The following is a 20,469-nucleotide window of genomic DNA, read 5'->3' as shown; positions in this document are numbered from 1 at the left end:
TGAAAGCATGACAACACATCACTTTGGAATAACTACATAAATAACTTCCATAATACATTGCTTATGAATGAAGAAATAGACACGTGTCACTTGATCATTGGTTCCAGCATATGTTGCCCTAATTGTTCGTTTTCCATTGAACCTACTTTTATATATATATATATATATATATATATATATATATATATATATATATATATATATATATATATATATATATATATATATATATATATATATATATACTTTTTAAAAAAAATAAATATATGCTTTAATGTTTGTGGGTGTCATACCATATTCATTATATTTTTTTAACATAATATCATTTTTTACGGCACCCTATAAAATTGACCACGTCTTACCATACTTTTTTTAATTGAATAAAATGTAATAAATTAAAAAGTATTTTTGTTTTTTTTTTCTTTTTTAGTTGAATAACATGTCATTAACTAAAATAAACTTCATTGATTTAGTTGAAACGATTACATTCCTAAAAATGATAAAAAAAAAACATAAAGACGATTACGATCCTAAAAAGAAACAATTACATTCTTAAAACCGACAAAAAAGTTACTACTTGTAATATTTTTTCATTATTTCCGCTCTAGCCCTCAAAACCATATCGAGCTCGTCTCCGATGAGGTGATCGTAAGGTTTTCTTAAAAATTCCATATCTCGACTTTTTTGCTCGTCCTCTCGAGCATGTTGCTTTTCCTCTCTCGATCTCTTTTTCTCCTCCAACTTCTCCTTTTCAAAACTCAAACAACTCTGAAAATTCAAATTATAAACTTCCAAACTAGTAGCAACTCTATGTATTTCATCACCTCTTTCCGTTCCCGGTGTATTCGACGGCGATCCTCCTTTTTTTGCCCTATCTCGACCCATCGGTCAAACCACTTCTTCCAACTCAAGCTTGTCCACTTAGTTCAAATCAACCCCAAAAATGGGCATCCAATGAAGTAGTGTAAGACGTCTCGGAAATTTTGGTTCTTTTCGAACCACCTTCTTCGCTACCATATTCTTTTATCCATTTCGGGGACGTAACATCCCAAAAATCCATAGAAAAATTTTATTTTTAACATGAGTTGTTCCAAAACCAGTCAGAATAGATATATTATTTAAACATCAAAGTAAAAAACATAAACAACCATGCAGAATAAAACTTTGGGGGATGTTATGTAGTCATGCCAAACCTTTCCCTATCGAACTGGTAGTACTGAAACCATAACCATAAAACTGTAAGCACAAAGCTTAGTGAGTCCCCCAAAATACCACATACCATACATACAATGGGCCTCGCCTGACATCCATCGGGCCACGCCTCGTACAGATTTGACCGTAACATGCCATGGGCCCTGCCTAACACATTCATCAGGCTCGCCTGGCATCGGGCCCCGCCCGATATACATACAAACATATACAATACATGCAAGAGTCACAAAATAGCTAACATTATGTTGGAATAGTGTCTAAGGCTATAACTATATTAGGCAAGTATTTGACCCGGTTGAGCATGGTCCTTTTGGGTTGCCTTCACCATAACAACTTGACAGGATGGTTTATAATGAGAGAAGGAATATTATTAAGGAATAGTAATATTGTTATTTGATTAATATAAGTCATAAATTAATTTGGAATTAATTTGGTGACTTAAAGAGATTAATTAAATAAAAGGGTATAAACTGTCAATTGTTTGATAGTTGCACTTTAGGCTAAATATCCTTTATGGATAAGGGGTGGACGATTTCTAGGGCTAAAGATAGCCATAAAATCGTCCAAGGCTTATCATGGAAAGGATTTGGATTGCTTAGGGCTTAAGTTATCCAATTAGGGTTTAAGGGTGAAACCCTAGGAGCCTTACTAGTATAAATAGACCCTATGGGTTGAGGGAATTCGACACACTTGTCTCTAAGGAAACCCTAGCCGAATTCTTCCTCCCCTCTCCTCTCTCCTAAATCATCTTCTTGCTAGTTGGTGTTTGTAAGCCATTAGAGGAGTGACAATTATGACTCTAAAGCCTCAAGGACAACAAGATCAAGCAAGTGATTCAAGGTAAACTTCTATTCTCTGATTTCATATTGTTATTATTGTATATTAGCCATTAGAAGTCTTGGATTCAATGTATATTCAATTAGAGAAACCTAGATCCAAGCATTAGGGTTGCATGTGCACATAGGGATGTTCATATGGCTAAAACCCATCAGTGGTATCAGAGCCTAGATTGGTTTCTATTGAATTCATACTTTGATTGCTTGTTTGTTGCTGAAAAAATCGTTTTTTTGTCCTCTGGATGAAGAACTCGGCGAGTCCCATGGTGGTACTCGATGAGTAGGCTCAACTCGGCGAGTCCATCTGGGTACTCGGCGAGTTCGAGCGTCAGAAGGAGGAAACTTCGGGATTTCTTGTTGTTTATCTTTGAGATACTTGCCTTAATCATATTAGATCAATATAAATCCGATTTTATGATATATATATATATGAGTATATTCTTGACCTAATTGAAGATATTTATCAATTAATTAAATATTTGTTTCCTTATGTGATAATTGATTAATTATTTTAATTAAATTGGTAAATTGTTTTGCAAAAAATCATTAAATAAATCAAATATGAATAATTATGGAATTAAATTGTTAATTAAGATTATTTGTTATTTGATCCTCTATGTTTTAAAAGTTTAAAACTTGCCCTCAAGTTTTGAAATTTATGTTTTGTGATTAAAAGTTTAATTTAGACAATTTAAATTTCAAACCCTAGAATTTTACAAGTTTAAAATCCAACCCTATACTAATATAATATTACAAGATTAATATATATATATATATATATATATATATATATATATATATATATATGTGTGTGTGTGTGTGTGTGTGTGTGTAATTAAAATGCTAGTCTTACCGTTAGTAGGCCTCATTCACGAAGCCGGTCTATAAGGTGGGTATAAGGTTGCTGCCTATAAAATGGCGCTTAATGGGTGTACACTCACACCCACCGCTTGCTTGATCGGTGGAGGGTCGTTAGCCGAACGGGTAGGATAGGGCAACCTCATCTCTTCATTAAAAGTATAATATGAAATACAAAGTAACTACATGTTTTTCAAAATTTCCCAATCTTAGTTACTTTAGGTAAAAGTGAATTGATGCGATCCCATGAAATTACACTTTGCACCCTTGCTAAGAAGTTAGTGGAGCGCGTGTGGTTTACCGGCACACTAATTGGTTCTAAGCAAAGGTGGCAAAGGGTGATTCATTGTTTATCATAGTTCGATGGAGCGTGTGTGGTTTACCGGCACATCGAATAGGTGATCGTTACAATGAAGGCACCATGTAAATTTGCATGGTAATTCACACCCACTTTGTGATCCTCGGTATCCCAGTCACAAACGAGAGGGGCATATCGAGATTTAAACATGCCATTGAAAAGTTTCAATGAATCTCATCTAAACCTAGAAATTCTCAATACATTTAGAACTTAAAGTTATGTTTTGTGGTGGAGAATTAGTGAATCGTCATTCACTTACCTTCAAATTGTTTGCATGTTAGATTACGGCATCCCTTTTATAATATGTAGATATTGTTGTTGGATCCTAGCCCTAATTTTTTTTATTGGGTGATAATTAGGGATTCATATTCTAATCTATCTTTGTCCTTTCTATTTGTAGATGTCGAATGCAAACAACGCTGCTGCTAGTTCATTCACATTGATGAGCCTTTATCAAAAGGTCACTTCGATGGGACAAACTTTAGCGAATGGATAAGATACATTCGCACAATTGATCGCTATGAGGACAAGGAGTATGTCCTAGATGAGAAGCTCGAGAAAATCAACCCAGAAATCGCTACTCCGGCTGAAATGACCGCTTTTGAAACTCACGAGCATGATGCAACAAAGGTACATTGCATCATGATAGCCACCATGAATGCCGAATTCCAAAAGTCCTATGAGGACATGTATCCGTATGAAATGCACCAAGACTTGTTGGAGAGATACCACCAGAACGCGAGGCAAGAGCGTTACGAGATTTTCACTAACATGATTTCCACTAAAATGGGTCATGGAGAATCTCTTATTGTGCACCTGCAAAAGATGCAAAGGTATGTCGATCGTCTTCGCAAGTTGAATGTTGACTTTGGGGAAGACTTGGCGATTGACATGGTGCTTCACTCTTTTCCTCCGTGTTACAATCAATTTAGGATAACCTACCACATGAACAAGGAAGAGGTCACCCTAAGCAAGCTCCAAGGTCTCCTTAGGGTTGCTGAAAGCAACCTAAAGGCCAAGTCTGTTGCAACCACTCCCAATCCACCCGTTGCTCCTGTTTTGGCTATTGGGCAAGGAAGAGGCAAGAAGAGGAAGGCTTTGTCTAAGGGTCACCGCAAGGGAAAGTCCCGAGATGGTTCCTCTTCTAGTGGGACCAAAGTTGATCCTGCTAAACCCTATCCTAACCCTAAGGAGGCAGAGTGCCATCATTGCCATAAAATAGGGCATTGGAAGAGAAGCTGCCCGGACTACCTGCAAGCCATAAGGGAAGGAAAGATCAAACCGTCTTTCGTAGGTATATATACAATTAAATCTAATGATTCATCTCATACTATTTCTTGGGTCCTTGATACTGGTTTTGGTTACCATATTTGTTATGAATTGCAGGGACTAAGAAGAAATAGGGATGTGGAGCATGGAAGAATAAATCTAATCATGGGGAACAGAAGATCGTCACCTGTGACCAAGATTGGAGTATATTCTTTAGTGCTTAGGAATGGTTTATCTTTAGATTTGAACAATTGTTGCTATTCGCCAGAAATGGCTAGAAACATCATTTCATTTCATGGTTTATTTAGACAAGGTTTTAGATTTTCTTTTAATAATGAGAATGGTTATATTCTTGCTTATCTAAATGGTGTCTTATATTTTGAAGCTATACCATGTAATGGAATTTATGACATTGTTATGATTGTAGATAACTTAGGAAATGATGTTTTATGCATGGATTCTTCCAATGGTATGGATAGAGCATCCTTGTGGCATTGTCGTCTTGGACATGTCAACAAGAAGCACATAGCCCAACTCCAAAAGGATGGAGTGGTGGAGTCATTCGACCTTAGGGAAGATGACACATGCGAGTCTTGCTTGCTTGGAAAGATGACTAAGTCACCCTTCACAAGTACGTGTGAAAGGGGTGAAGGTCTATTGGACCTAATACATACCGATGTATGTGGACCATTTAGATCAACCATAAAGGATGGGAACCGCTTCTATGTGACTTTTACCAATGACTATAGTAGATATGGGTATATCTACTTAATCAAGCAAAAGTCAGAAACATTTGAAAAGTTCAAAGAGTTCAAGAATGAAGTGGATAATCAATTGGGCAGGAAAATCAAGATGCTTCAATCCGATCGAGGAGGAGAGTACCTAAGTCTTGAATTCCACGATTATCTCAAGGAGTGTGGAATAATTTCACAATTGACGCCACCTAGGACACCACAGTTGAATGGTGTGGCAGAAAGGCGTAATCGAACCTTGTTAGACATGGTTTGCTCTATGATGAGTCGTGCTTCACTACCTATCTCTTTTTGGGGGTATGCCTTAGAGACGACCGCCCATATCCTTAACCGAGTCCCTACTAAGAAGGTTGCCAAAACACCTCACGAGATGTGGACAGGGAAAGCTCCCTCGTTGGCACATATCAAGGTTTGGGGTTGCGAGGCTTTCGTAAGACGAGATACTCACGACAAGCTCGAACCTCGTAGTGAGCGATGTATTTTCATTGGCTACCCGCAGAAATCCTTTGGATATCTCTTCTATAGACCGAAGGACAATGTTGTCTTTGTTGCGAGGAGAGGAGTTTTCCAAGAGCGAGAACTCATAAGCCAAGGAGACAGTGGGAGGCAAATCAAGGTTGAAGAGATTCAAGAGTCAATAGATGAAGGAACCTCTACCGCTGGCACTCAACCCGAGGAGGAAACTCCGGTTGAACCGATTGACGAGTCCTTACCTCTTAGACGTTCCGAAAGAGTTAGAGTTCAACCCCAGTTTTATGGTTTTCATATTACTACCGAAGGGGACACGTATATTAGTGATGGTACACTAATAAATCTAGATGAACCTAATAGCTATACGGAAGCCATGGCAGGCCCGGAGTCTGTAAAATGGAAAGAGGCGATGGATAGCGAGATCCAGTCCATGTATGACAACCAAGTTTGGAATTTGGTTGATAATGTGCCCGGACGTAAGACCGTTGGGTGCAAATGGATCTTCAAGAAGACGACCGACGTGGATGGAAACGTACACACATACAAAGCGCGATTGGTTGCAAAGGGCTTCACTTAAACTCCTGGAGTTGACTATGATGAGACCTTCTCACCAGTTGCGAAGATAAAATCTATTAGAGTGATGCTAGCTATTGCCGCATTTCATGATTATGAGATTTGGCAAATGGATGTCAAAACCGCTTTCCTTAATGGAAAGTTGCCCGAGGATGTTTACATGGCTCAGCCAGAGGGTTTTGTCGATTCGAAGCATCCGAATAGAGTGTGTAAGCTTGAGAAGTCCATTTATGGACTTAAGCAAGCGTCTCATAGATGGAATCTTTGCTTCGATGAGAAAGTCAAAAAGTTTGGATTTGTACGAAGTGAAGATGAATTGTGTGTATATGTCAAAGCCAGTGGGAGTATAGTAAGCTTCCTCATTCTGTATGTCGATGACATACTGCTCATAGGAAACGACGTCCCGACTCTGCAGGAGGTTAAGTCCTGGCTCGGGAAGTGCTTCGCTATGAAGGACCTCGGAGAGGCTTCCTATATTTTGGGAATAAGGATAGTGAGAGAGCGAAGTAAGAGACTAATAGGACTTAGTCAGAACACTTACTTAGATAAGGTACTAAAATGTTTTAGTATGGAAAACTCGAAGAAGGGAGAATTACCGATACAAAGTAATGCCAAGTTGAGTAAGACTCAAAGTCCGAGTACCGAAGCTGAAATAGCAGAAATGAGTCGAGTACCATACGCTTCCGCAGTTGGCTCAATCATGTATGCTATGACTTGTACTCGCCCTGATGTAGCCTTTGCTTTGAGCATGGTTAGCAGATATCAAGGGAATCTTAGCAGAGCCCATTGGATTGCGGTTAAGAATATCCTTAAGTACCTTCGGAGGACGAAGGAATGGTTCTTGGTCCTCGGAGGGAGTGATGACTTGAAGGTGCGAGGGTATAGTGACGCCAGCTTTCAGACCGACGGGGACAACTACCGTTCGTAGTCGGGCTGGGTCTTTACCCTGAATGGAGGAGCAGTGACTTGGAAAAGTTCCAAGCAGGAAACCGTAGCTGATTCAATGTGTGAATCAGAGTACATTGCCGCGAGCGAAGCGTCAAAGGAGGCAATATGGTTAAAGAACTTCATCAGTGATCTTGGAGTTGTACCTGCCATAAAGGAGCCCATGGAGATTTTCTGTGATACTGAAGGAGCGGTTGCCTTGACCAAGGAACCGAGGGATCATGGTAGATCTCGACATAACGACAGAAAATATCACTTTATTAGACATCGTGTAGAAGAAGGACAACTCGTAGTGAAGAGGATATCATCAGAAGATAACCCATCAGATCCGCTTACGAAGGGACTGAGCAGGGTTAAGCACTTGCAGCATGCTAGGAGTATTGGGCTGAAGGATGATATTAGTATAGATTAGATAGTAGTAGAAATGTGTAATAGATAAATGTAATTAACATTTGATGATTAAATAAAAGAGTATTATTTATGAGTAATGTTACTGTCTTATGTTAATTGTTTAACTATTGTTTCATTTGCATGTTTTGACTTCCAGAATAATTGAGTTTATTAAGAATAATCGAATTGTTCAAATTGTCCACAATCGTTCATATGTTGGAAGTAGATATGAATGAAGATTGTCATGAATTGGTGTGTAGATTGTCTAAATGGTATTGGACATAGCTAAAGTTTGCTGCAACATTCATGAGTGCTTATGAACTAGTTTTGAGCATTGGAACAAACCCACGCTTGTTGGGATCACCTTATGGAATGTGATAAAAAAAGGGTGATCGCAAGACGATAATATCATATAGTCTTGAAACCAAGATATATGGTTTGTTATTTGTTAATTGGTTATACATTGATAATGCGAAACCACATCAGTAACTTGATGTTATAAAACGCATTATTGTGTATAGTTGATTAATGAATAAGTAAATGCATATAAGTCGAAGTTTATCTATTACTTTTATCCTAAGAGGGTAAAAGCGATATCTCGGCCGCTCGATGATTTGATTTGACTTATGTGCCGGGCCCGGTCAGAACTGAATTGATGTGTTCGATTAAGTTCTATGCCGAATAAATCGGAGACCGAGAAACCAAATGCTAGACAAATTGTTCCATAGAATTGTCAGCATGATATCTAAACAGAGGACTGTACGATCCCTTATCTAAAGGACAAGATTGATTAGATCAGAGTTTGATAACGTCTTTGAAAGCTACGATTGCTAATTGGAATATACTTGTATATATAGTTACTAGACTTATCCAAGTGGGAGACTGTTGGAATAGTGTCTAAGGCTATAACTATATTAGACAAGTAACCCGGTTGAGCATGGTCCTTTTGGGTTGCCTTCACAATAGCAACTTGACATGATGGTTTATAGTGAGAGAAGGAATATTATTAAGGAATAGTAATATTGTTATTTGATTAATATAAGTCATAAATTAATTTGGAATTAATTTGGTGACTTAAAGAGATTAATTAAATAAAGGGGTATAAACTGTCAATTGTTTGATAGTTGCACTTTGGGCTAAATATCCTTTATGGATAAGGGGTGGACGATTTCTAGGGCTAAAGATAGCCATAAAATCGTCCAAGGCTTATCATGGAAAGGATTTGGATTACTTAGGGCTTAAGTTATCCAATTAGGGTTTAAGGGTGAAACCCTAGGAGCCTTACTAATATAAATAAACCCTATGGGTTGAGGGAATTCGACACACTTGTCTCTAAGGAAACCCTGGCCGAATTCTTCCTCCCCTCTCCTCTCTCCTAAATCATCTTCTTGCTAGTTGGTGTTTGTAAGCCATTAGAGGAGTGACAATTGTGACTCTAAAGCCTCAAGGACAACAAGATCAAGCAAGTGATTCAAGGTAAACTTCTAATCTCTGATTTCATATTGTTATTATTGTATATTAGCCATTAGAAGTCTTGGATTCAATGTATATTCAATTAGAGAAACCTAGATCCAAGCATTAGGGTTGCATGTGCACATAGGGATGTTCATATGGCTAAAACCCATCACATTATACATATCACATTCTAGTGGGTTGACATTGGTGCCTTCTAGGGTTGTGCATAGGTCGGTTTTGGACCTAAACCCAACCCATAAATGGTCGGTTTCTGGTTTTCAGAACCCAATAGGATCGGTTTCTGGTCAGTTCGGTTTCTTGGGTTCTGAGGTCGGTTTGGGCGTTTTTTTGGTTTCTTGGGTTCAACTCATACACTCACGAGTTATGGGTTTAAGCCCATGGGTTTTGGGTTTTATCCCATTTTCCATAAATGAAGCAACAAGTTAAACACTTCAAAAAACTCCAAATTTAAGTTAAATACTTCAAAAACACGAGTCTTACAACAAATAGTCTATTACAAGCTACAACCAAAGCCCGAAATAGTCTATTACAACCAAAACACCATCAAGTATGGTTCGGTTTCTCGGGTTGGATGGATCGGTTTTTTGGGATGGTTTGTCGGTTTTAAATATGGGTCAGCTTCTCGGGTTGGATGGGTTGGTTTCTGGGAAAAAACCAAAACCGAATGTTGTTTTTCGGTTTTTAAAAAATTCAAACCCTAACTGTCGGTTTTGCTTCGGTTTCGGTTTCGTTGGTTTTAGTCGGTTTCTTGATTTCTTGGTTTGAGTTTGTTCACCCCTACTGCCTTCGACCCACAAGTATAGTGAGGAGACTCACCTTAATCTAGTGATAACCAAATCACACACATGTTGCTGTTACCGGGCCCTTCACACTAAACATATCCAAAATCATCCCTAATCAATAATTAAGGCAATCAGCCATAATCCAAGGTCCAATGATATTCCATCATGTTAAGGGATAAAATACCATTTTACCCTTCCCAAACTTGGCCCCACAAATCATGGCCCAAACCCAAAATGATCTAAAGACCAAAATGGCTTCTGGTGAGTACACCTCTCATACCACCATTGTATGCCGAACGTACAATGTGACCAGATAGAGGGTTAATGGGTTGAACCCGTTACGCGCATCGTACCAGGAGGGTACACCCAGCGTAACTCATTGCAGCCCAAACTCAATTTTAATCCTCTTAAAACCTTAAGACTTTACGCCTAACACCCAGATCTGATCCTAAGGGACGTCTTAAGTCATAAATTTCATGACTTTATGACTTTGCATGGCTTAATGGCGCCCAAACCAAAGCCCTGGATTCATAACTTCACCAAAAGACCACTAACTCATGTATGGAAGAGGTATACCCATCAAGATTCGATTTTCTGACTTATTGACCTCAACAATGATCATAAATGAGGCTCAAAGGTTCCGGAGTAACTTCTAATCACAAGATTCAAGCCATGAGACCAAAACGTGCTCATAACATAACCCAAAGCTAGATCTACATAAAAGAACCATCAAGATTAAAGATTTATACCTCAAGAAGAAAGATCAAGGTGAACAAGGTCTGGATCTACAAGCTCCAAGACAACCAACACTTCTCCAATGAGCTCCTTCTTCTCCAATATGCACCAAGAACACTCCAAAACACTCAAAATCTCAAGGATCTCATAAATGGGGCTAGGGTTTCGATTTTAGGGTTAGAGATGATGGAAGCTGAAGGTAAGAGGGGTTTTCAATAAGTTAAGGTCTTTAAATAGTGTCCAAGACCCAAATATTAGGGGTTGAGTCTGCTTTGCATATGCCCGGTGTACTCCAGGTACGCCCATCATACGAGAGTGAATCTTCACGATCATTTAAGCCTAGTACGCCCAGCGTGCTAGCCTAAACCCAAATCGTTCCTAACTTCTAATGGCCATAACTCCCGCGTCCCAAATCCGTTTTCGGTGATCTTTATATGCTCGAAAAAGGTAACGACAAAACCCTCCAATGTCATCTAATCTCCTTCAGCTTAAAACCCTCCGAACTTGAATCCTTAACTCAAGAAGAGGTCTGAAGCATCACTTTAACCATTATACCCTTGGACTCCAAGCACCAACCGAGAGCTTAGGTCACACGAGCTATATGATCCACACTAAAATAGGTCTAAAACCCAAACCCTTAAAGTATAGGGCCATATCTTGATCCACTAATTCCCATAATTCCCGAAATAGGAAGCTTCTCGAAACCGGACGTTACAATTCTCCCCCACTTAAATTGGATTTCGTCCTTGAAATCACTCATTGCTGCCTTCCAAGCATATTGATGATCCAACCAATTCTTCTTGAATCCTATTTCGGATAAATGTTGACTCATACACACAGTGACCTTCCAATGCTAGCATCAAAACCAACCTTAACAGGACTCACATGCCCTGATGGAGGATGAATCATTGGCCCCACTAACTTAAGCAATGCAGAATAACCATTACTTCTCTGTCAGAAATCTGGACACCCAATACTTTACCTGACCTCCACATAGACAGAACCATTCTAAAACACAATCAATATAAGCTCACTTTGCGATCTGAACAGAACGAAATCCTCCTGGCTCTAAATTATCTAGCTGATACCCATGGCAAACAGAATCCTTGACCATGCATTACTATTGAATATACCTTTCATATAAACAAAGGTGAATCCTAACACGAGTCTCATCCCTTTGTCCTAACCTGAAACTTAACTCTCAACCCAAAATCTAAAGATTAACACTTGCATTCTAACTGAATTCTTCTGATTCCATGGCGACCTTCTACTAAACTAAGATATATAACCCCCAATCATCCGAAAACATCAAGCACGGTCACTCCATGAGACTCTGCCCAAGATTCTAACTGTTACTGGTATCCTAAGCCCAAACACCACATAGATGTCATCCATGACCATAGAGTCATTCTACTCTAAACGTGATCCAAAGCCTTACCCAAACCACTTTCTACCGGGTCTCACCCGTACAGCTATAACTAAACAAGCCTTGCCCACATGTTTCACCCAATCTATACAATCGAACAGACCTTGTCCATGGGTCTCACCCACTCGAGTGCTATACAGGCCCAACATCACCTCAAATCCAATGATTCTCATTCCAAAAAAGGAGTGGTCTACCGACATTACTGTCTGCCTCGACCCAGGTATGTGTTGATCCTCCCTCAGCTCAAAAACCACTCCTTTAATGACCTATCTCATCCTAGTAAATGCTACGACTCCATCTCAGACTTTCAACACTTCCCTGACAGCCTATCATCCTTATGTATGCTACGACTACCTCGTGGTCTTACAACACTCCTATATCAGCCATGAGACTGACTCATGGTCTTGCTCTTCATATACCATACCAACCCACAATTAACACACGAGTCAAAACCACATCGGATGTATCCCAATCAGGTGTTTGGGTCATGCTTCGAACCTCAAAGCCTTCATCAGACAAGAACAAGTAGATAGGCTCTAACACAACCCTCAGCGTGGATCCAATCACATATTTTCCATGCATTACTATGAATGCGTCACCCTATCGACGCAAGGTTTTGAATCCCCAACCTTGTGTAACATCTATCCGAACCACCACTTAAACTAGCTCTCCATTTGACTAAGGGTTTGGAACTCCTCCTTGTTCCGCACTTGAAACTATTCTAACAAATCCAAACGGTTCTACCCCACTTGGATTTAACTACACCATGCTAACCTCACTAAAGACAACGAATGATGAACCCCTTTACCGGAACTGATGGATCGCTAACCTAACAACCCACTTGCCGAAGGATACAATTTGAAATTTCTTTGACAAACCTAGCGTCTAAACAAACCAATGCGACCAAAATCATCACCCACTCATTACCACTCTTACCTTAATAATGGTAGTAATCAGATCAAAGAGTCCATTAACAATCAATTTCCATCCATGCTGAGCGACACAAGTACTTCTAAACTTTGACTTCGTTGTCCTAGGAAGGGACAACCGACTTCCGACGAGATCTTTTCCTCAAATCTTATGATATAAGGACCACCCTCATAAACTAAGAACATCAATATGATGACAACTTTCTTGCACTCGAATTCTGACCAATCCTTTACACCCCAAAACTATCTTGAATTCCAACAATCAAACGAACTTGCACTAGAACTTCCTCTGCCCTATTATGCTGAACTAACATGTCGATCCAACTATTGATCCTCAGAGCAGTACCCCTAATTCGCTTTCCCCAAGGGCCCACACTAAAAATGGCTGGAAACCTAAATCTAGCCCAACAAGATGTGCCCCACTCATGACTCCCGACATGCAAAATGGCATATAACGACCCTTGATAATACTAACCAGGCAGTTACAGGGAAAGCAAACCCAAGATAATGTTTTACACATACAAATACATGATCCAAAAGTAGTTAGTTGACATTAGTGGGAGTTCTTTAGCAGCTGATCGCAGGGTGAGGTCGGAACTTAGGAGATCTTAGGAAGTGTTTTAGTGGGTTCGACTATGCTGGTTAGCATGTACTTGGAGTACCAATTTGAGAAGGTGACTTAGAGGATTCGGGATAACTCTTGAGGAAAGTATTGATAGGTGTGGAAGGTAGTATTGGGCCCATTCTACTGAAAGCACAAGATCCATACTTGAATCAAGGGAGTCATAGAGAATCTAGGAAGCCTATGGGTTGAGGATTCTTGGGTATGTTCTGATCATTCGTATGATTGTTTTTTCAGAATGGTGATAAGCAATCATAGCGGAGGATCTGGTCCAGGTTCATGTGTTGGCACTGATCTGATTGATGAAGGGATGTGTGAGTTCATCTTGTCGGAGATCACCAGTGATATCTTGGATCGGGCTCCTGTGATCTTCAATTCGGTCAAAGAACGGATCATGGAGACTTTGGATGAGAAATTTGGGGCTTTCGGTCCGAGGTTGTGGTAGGAAAGTTGGGAGTGCTGACTCCCTTATTTCGGAAGTTCAAGTCTTGTGGAGCTCCAGAGTTCTTTGGGGCTAAGAACCTTATCGCTAGCCGTCGATGGATCGTTGACATGGAGAATGCTCAACGGATGAGTTTCTTCCTTAAGGGGGGAAAGGTTGGAATTGCATCTTGTATTTTGAGGGACCGAGCTCGTAACTAGTGGGAGGAAGTCGGTTGGGCATTGGGTATTCCAACCCGATGGTCGAATGGACCCATAGTATGTTGGCATTCCAACTCGATGGTTGAGGGGCCTGGGGTATTCCAACCTGATGGTTGATTAGACCCATAGTATGTTGTTTTTTGTATATGTTATATATTGTGTTATGTTACTTTGGGGGAAACTCACTAAGCTTTGTGCTTACAGTTTTTGGGTTTATGGTTTCAGGTGTTTCAGAGTTTCGTGGAAAGGCGAAGGTGTGGTCGTACACATCCTGACTTTATGTCATTGATCTTGGGAGGCACTGATTTTCAATTAATGTTTTGAGAACACAATTTTGTGAACATTTTATTAGTAAAAGGATCTTTTTGAAAAGTTTAAAATTGTTGAAAATTTTGGTATGTTACACTTAGTTTTCCTAGGACCCATTCTCCTATCTTTAAGTTATTTACCCGCACCCGTTTGTTGTAAAATTTTTCTACACAGGCTATATAGACCGCTTGTCGTAGTTGAGCGGCTTTGTGTTTCTCTTCAAGCATGTCCAGGTCTTGTCTTCGTTCTGCCTCGTTTGAGTCTGCGTCGAAACCGATTACCTGCAAGGACTCGAACAGACTATCGAGTAGGAGCATCGCCGTCGTGCTGTATGTCAGGCTGAAGGGTGTTTCTCCTATTCTTGACCTTGCGGTGGTACGGTACGACCACAACACTGTTGGCATTTCTTCCGTCCAGGCTCCCTTTGTTTTCATCAGGCATTTCTTAAGCCCATTCACGATGGTTTTGTTTGATATTTTGGTATGGCCATTTGCCTGGGGTGCGCGACAGAGGTAAAGAGACGGTGGATTCGTTTCTCCTCGCACCATTCTTTGAAGGGACTTCCCTCAAATTGGGTTTCGTTTTCTCTTATTAGGACTTTAGGAGTGTCGAACCAGGTCAGGATGTTCTTCCACATAAACTGGATCATCTGCTTGCCTGTGATTGTAGCTAAGGGCTCCGCTTCAATCTATTTCGTGAAGTAATTAACTGCAACCATTAGGAACTTCAGTCCTCCCGCGGCGGCCGAGAATGGTGCTACGATGTCAATGCCCCATTGGTGAAAGGGCCATGGGCTGCTAATGCTGGTAAGGATTGTCGCTTGATGGTTCTAGAATGGGCCGAATGCCTAGCATTCCGGGCATTTCTTGGTAAATCTAGTCACGTCTTTGTATACGTAGGACAATATATGCCTAGACGAAGTATTTTTCCCGTGATTGCCCGTGCCCCTTCGTGTGCTCCCACTTCCCCTAAGTGCCTTTCCTCCAAGAGGGATTGTCCTTCACTATGCAATATGCATATGATCCATGGCACTAGATATCCTCTTTTGTACAGTTACATGCCTTTTACTGCAAACTGGGGGGGGGGGGCTTTGATCTTTACATGCCTGGCTTCTTCCAGGTCGTCCGGGAGGATCCCGTCATGCAGGTAGTCTAGGTACAATTTTTTCCAGTCCGGTGGTTCTGCGATGGCATTGACTTGCTTGTTTTCGATGCTCCTTTCCCCAAGGACTTCTACCAATACTTTCTTAGTTAGGTGGTCGAAGGATGTCGAGGCTAACTTGCTGAGAGCATCAACTCTTGTATTTCCCACCTGGGTATTTGTCTAATTTCATAGCTTTTGAATGAGTGTGCCAGTTTCTATGTTGTTTCCAGGTATTTTTGCATCCTTTGGTCTTTGGCTTCATATGTGTCATTGACTTGATTGGTCACTAGCAGCGAGTGGCTAAAGGCCCAAAGAAGTTTTGCTCCAACTGCTTGTGCCAATCTGAGGCCCGCAAGGAGTGCTTCTAACTTGGCCTCATTATTTGAAACCTGGAAACCAAACATTAAAGCATATGTTATTTCATCCCCCTTGGATTTTTTAGGATTAGGCCCACGCCTGACCCTTCCTTGTTGGCTGCATCGTCGGTGTGTAGCTCCCATACATCTTTACTCGCCTCAGGCTCCAATGGATCTGCCGATACGACCTTTGTTATTTCTCTAAGTGTGTATGGTATCTCTGCTAAGAAGTCTACTAAGGTCTGAGCCTTAATGCCGATCAGCGGATGGTAGTTTATGTCATGCTCCCCCATCTCTATTGCCCATTTTGCCAGTCGCTCTGACTTTTCGGGTCTTAACATAATATGTTTTATTGGAAGGCTGGTTAGTACTTTGGTTTTGTGCGCTTGAAAGTAGTGCCGAAGGCGTCAAACTATATAGATTAGAGCCAGTACTAATTTCTCCATACTTGGGTAGTTGATTTTCGGGCCTTGCAATGTCCTACTTACGAAATGTATAGGTAACTACTTCTTGTTTCTTTCTACCATTAATACCGATGAGATGGCTTCATCGACCGTTACAAGGTATACTTGTAGAGTTTCTCCTGGCAGGGGACTTGCCATTGTTAGTAGTTGACGGAGAGCCTCTTTTAGGCATTAGAGGGCCATATCAACCTCTTTTTCCATTTAAAGTGGTTTTTTGTCGACACACCCTTTCATGGTATGGAAAAGTGGTAGGGCCTTTTCGTCGATCTGACTATAAATTAGCCTAGCATTATCAACGTTTCGTTGATTTCTTGGACCCCTTTTATGTTGTGTGGGGTCCTGGAGTCGAGAAATTCCTGGATCTTGGCCTGGTTTGGTGCAATCCCCTCTTTGGTTATCTGGTAGCCCGGGAACTGGCCCTCTTCCACCCTGAAAGTGCATTTTCTCGGGTTGAGTTTCATTTGTGCCTTCGCCAAGGTTTGGAGGGTCTCCTCGATGTCTTGGAGCAACGTTGTTTCGTTGCTGCTTTTAATAACCATGTCATAAATGTAGACCTCCACATTTTTCCTAATCTTTTCTGCGAAGACTTTGTCTATTATGTGCTGGTATGTCGCACCAACATTTTTAAGGCCGAATGGCATTTTCTGGTAACAAAACGTGCCCCAGTTGGTGTGGAAAGCTATCTTTTCCTCATCTTCCCGGCACATATGGACTTGGTGATAGCCTTTGTAGGCGTCAAGGAAACATTTAAGTTGGAAGCCTTCCAAGGATTCGACCTTCTGGTCTATCTCCGGGAAGGGATAGTGGTCTTTTGGGCATGCGTTGTTTAGATCGGAATAGTCGATGCACATTCTCCATGAGCATTCGTGTTTCTTTACCATTATCGGGTTTGCTATCCATATCGGGAATATTGCTTCTCGAAGGATGCCCGTGTCTATGAGCTTTGCAACCTCGTAATTAATTTCCTTGTTTCTATCTCCTGTTTGCCCCCTCTTCTTTTGCTTTATTGGGACGCTACCTGGTATAATGTTTAGACTGTACTCGATGATCTTTCAGTCCATTCCAGTCATATCTGCAGGCTGCCATGTGAACATCCTGGAGAATAGTGTTAGGAGTGCAACCAATTGGGCTTTGGTTTCCGCCGAGTGATCGGCCCCGATCTTTATTGCTTGTTCGGGGTGGCGTTATGCATTACATGCTTTTCTGATGGATGGTTTGCTTTGGATTTCTTAAGGGAAGATCTGATGTCGTGACGATCTGGTGGCACGTCTGCCTCAACGGGGTGCTGGCGATGATAGTTGTCGATCCTGACTGCATGCTAAATTTGACTATGCCATGGATTGTCGACGACACAACTTACAGCTCGAAGAGTGTCAGACGTCCTAACGATATGTTCTATTCTGCTGGTGGGATATTACGGAGAATTCGATGGTTTGTGTCCTGCTCTCTCCTCCGTCATGGCTGACTAACGTGAGTTGGAGGTGTATTATTCCAAGAGGCCACAAGTTGTATCCTGTGAAACCTACCAAGGGTCCGCCTGTTAGGGGCTTCAACTCCTCCTTCCAGGAATCCGGTAATTGTCGGAAGCACTGTTCATATAGAATGTGCGTGCTGTTGCCGTTGTGTATGTAGAATTAGTGGATTTTTTTGTGATGTATACAAGCGGTTATAAGAAGTGGGTCTTTGGGATTCTAGTCTTGAGGTCTCGGGTCTTCCGATGAGAAGCTGATGTTTTGGATTTTCAGGTCAACACTATTACATCGTGCTTTTCCTGGTGTTGTTCATGCTTCTTGCATGGTCTGTTGATCATTAGCACTTTTTTCTGTTGTTGTTGCTTTTCTAACATGACCATGTTGTTGTATGTAATGGAAAACGACGAGTGCCATGTACTCGATGCAAATTTTGTGAAAATATTGGTCTTCCCCGTGCTTGACGCCTAGCGGCCAAGTTTGCTCGTTGATAGCGTTTCTCTTGCGGAGCTGGTGTTGTCATTTTATGACGAGACAGGTCTTGTGTTCACCATCACAGACACGTAACATCGTATATTGGATTGTGTAGCACTCGCCTAGGTGGAGTTTGGGAATGAGTATTTGAGGGCTTTTGGGTGATGGCTTGGGCCTGACACTCGCCTAGGTGGCATTCCTTGATCAGTTTTCTATCTGGTTGACACTTCTGTTACCCTTCGATGTATTCTTCTTGAGATACATCAACATGCGGCAAGACACATGATGAAGCTTTCAGGGGTGGTGGTTGTTTAGGCTGCTTTAAGTGCGACAAGATTTGGCATTTTAGTCGGATTGCACAGCCACTACCTAGAGATCAAGCCTGACTTGCTTCCATTGCAATCAGAGGGGACATAAAAAAGGCCGATTGTCTGAGTCTAGCAGCGGCAGGACCAGTTGCAAATCCCACTCTGACAACTTTGAGGATCACTAATGGCCACCATGTCAAGGCGGATGCGCCTGTTGTGAGGAGTATGGCTTTTCAGCTGAGATCCGAGGAGGCTCATGCAACACCTGATGTGGTGACAGATATGTATCTTCTCATTATCTATTTATATATGTTGAATTTTTCTCCTTATATTTGTGTGTTTTATTTTAGGATTGTTCCTCGTGAATGGTATCTTTGCCTTGGTATTGTTTGATTTAGGGGCTACCCGATCTTTTGTATCTCTTGCGCTTAGCTTGATTTTGTTGGTGCTCTCGGGGAACTGGATTTTCCATTAGAGGTTGAGATTACGGATGATCAATCTGTCCAGGCATTGAGGGTTCATCAGGGTTGTATTCTAGAGATGTTCAGCGAGCAGTATCCGATTGATTTGGTTCATATTCCTTTGCGTGAGAACAAGATTATTGTAGGGATGGATTAGTCGATCCCTAATGGGGCAGTGATTGATTGCAAGCATTAGATGGTATGCATTCGGACCCCAAGTGGGGGAGAGTTAGTGGTTCATGGAAAGAGTGCTCAGCGTGGGCCGATTCTATGTTCAACAGCTAGGGTCAGACACTATCTTCAGCATGGTTGTTCTAGATATGTTGCCTATCTTATGGATACCTGGGAGAAAGGTAAGGTGACTGTGGATGATGTGCCAGTTTTTTCAGGAATACCCAGATGTGTTCCCGGAGGACTTGCCTGGAGTGCCTCCGGAGAGGCAGGTGGTGTTTAGGATTGACTTGGTTCCTGGTGGTGCTCTAAAAGCCAAAGCACCATATCGGTTAGCTCCTCTAGAGATGCATGATTTGTTAGACAAGGGGTTCATTCGACCGAGCAGTTCACTATGGGAAGCACCGACCGTGTTTGTGAAGAAGAAGGATGGGTCGCATCGGATGTGTATTTTACTATTGGGAGCTGAATAAGCTAACGGTGAAGAACCGTTATCCGTTTCCAAGGATTGATGATTTTTTTGACAAGCTTCAGGGTGTATCCTAGTTTCCAAGATTGGTCTACGTTTGGGTTTGTTGGATTAGATGTCTAAGCCCATAACATTTATTGGTATGTACTCGAGCCGAGAGTAGCATGGTCCATTTAGGTTGCACTTCACCGAAACAATTTATATGGATAGTCTTTTGAGAATAGTATGTCTATGGTTTATTAATATATTCTAAGTTATAATATATTAATATGAAATCATATTATTTAATTAGTATTGATCAATAATAAATTTAGAATTAATTTAGTGATAAAAAAGGAACTAATTAAATATGGACTCTTATATATATATAATGGGCCAAGTTGAAGGAGTGCAGGGAATTGAAGTAGGTGCAGCGGTGGTGGAGGATATTGATGTCGAGTAGGGAAACTCTTCTTCATTGAAGACCACATGTCGGGCAATGTAAATGCGAGATGTGGGCTGGTGATAACAGAGGTATCCTTTGTGGGAGGCACTGTAGCTAATAAACACACAAGGTTTGGAATGGAAAT

This window comes from Lactuca sativa, chromosome 5 (genome assembly GCF_002870075.4).
Source record: "Lactuca sativa cultivar Salinas chromosome 5, Lsat_Salinas_v11, whole genome shotgun sequence".
NCBI classification, from domain to species: Eukaryota; Viridiplantae; Streptophyta; class Magnoliopsida; order Asterales; family Asteraceae; genus Lactuca; species Lactuca sativa.
Note: the sequence above shows the minus strand (reverse complement) of the source record.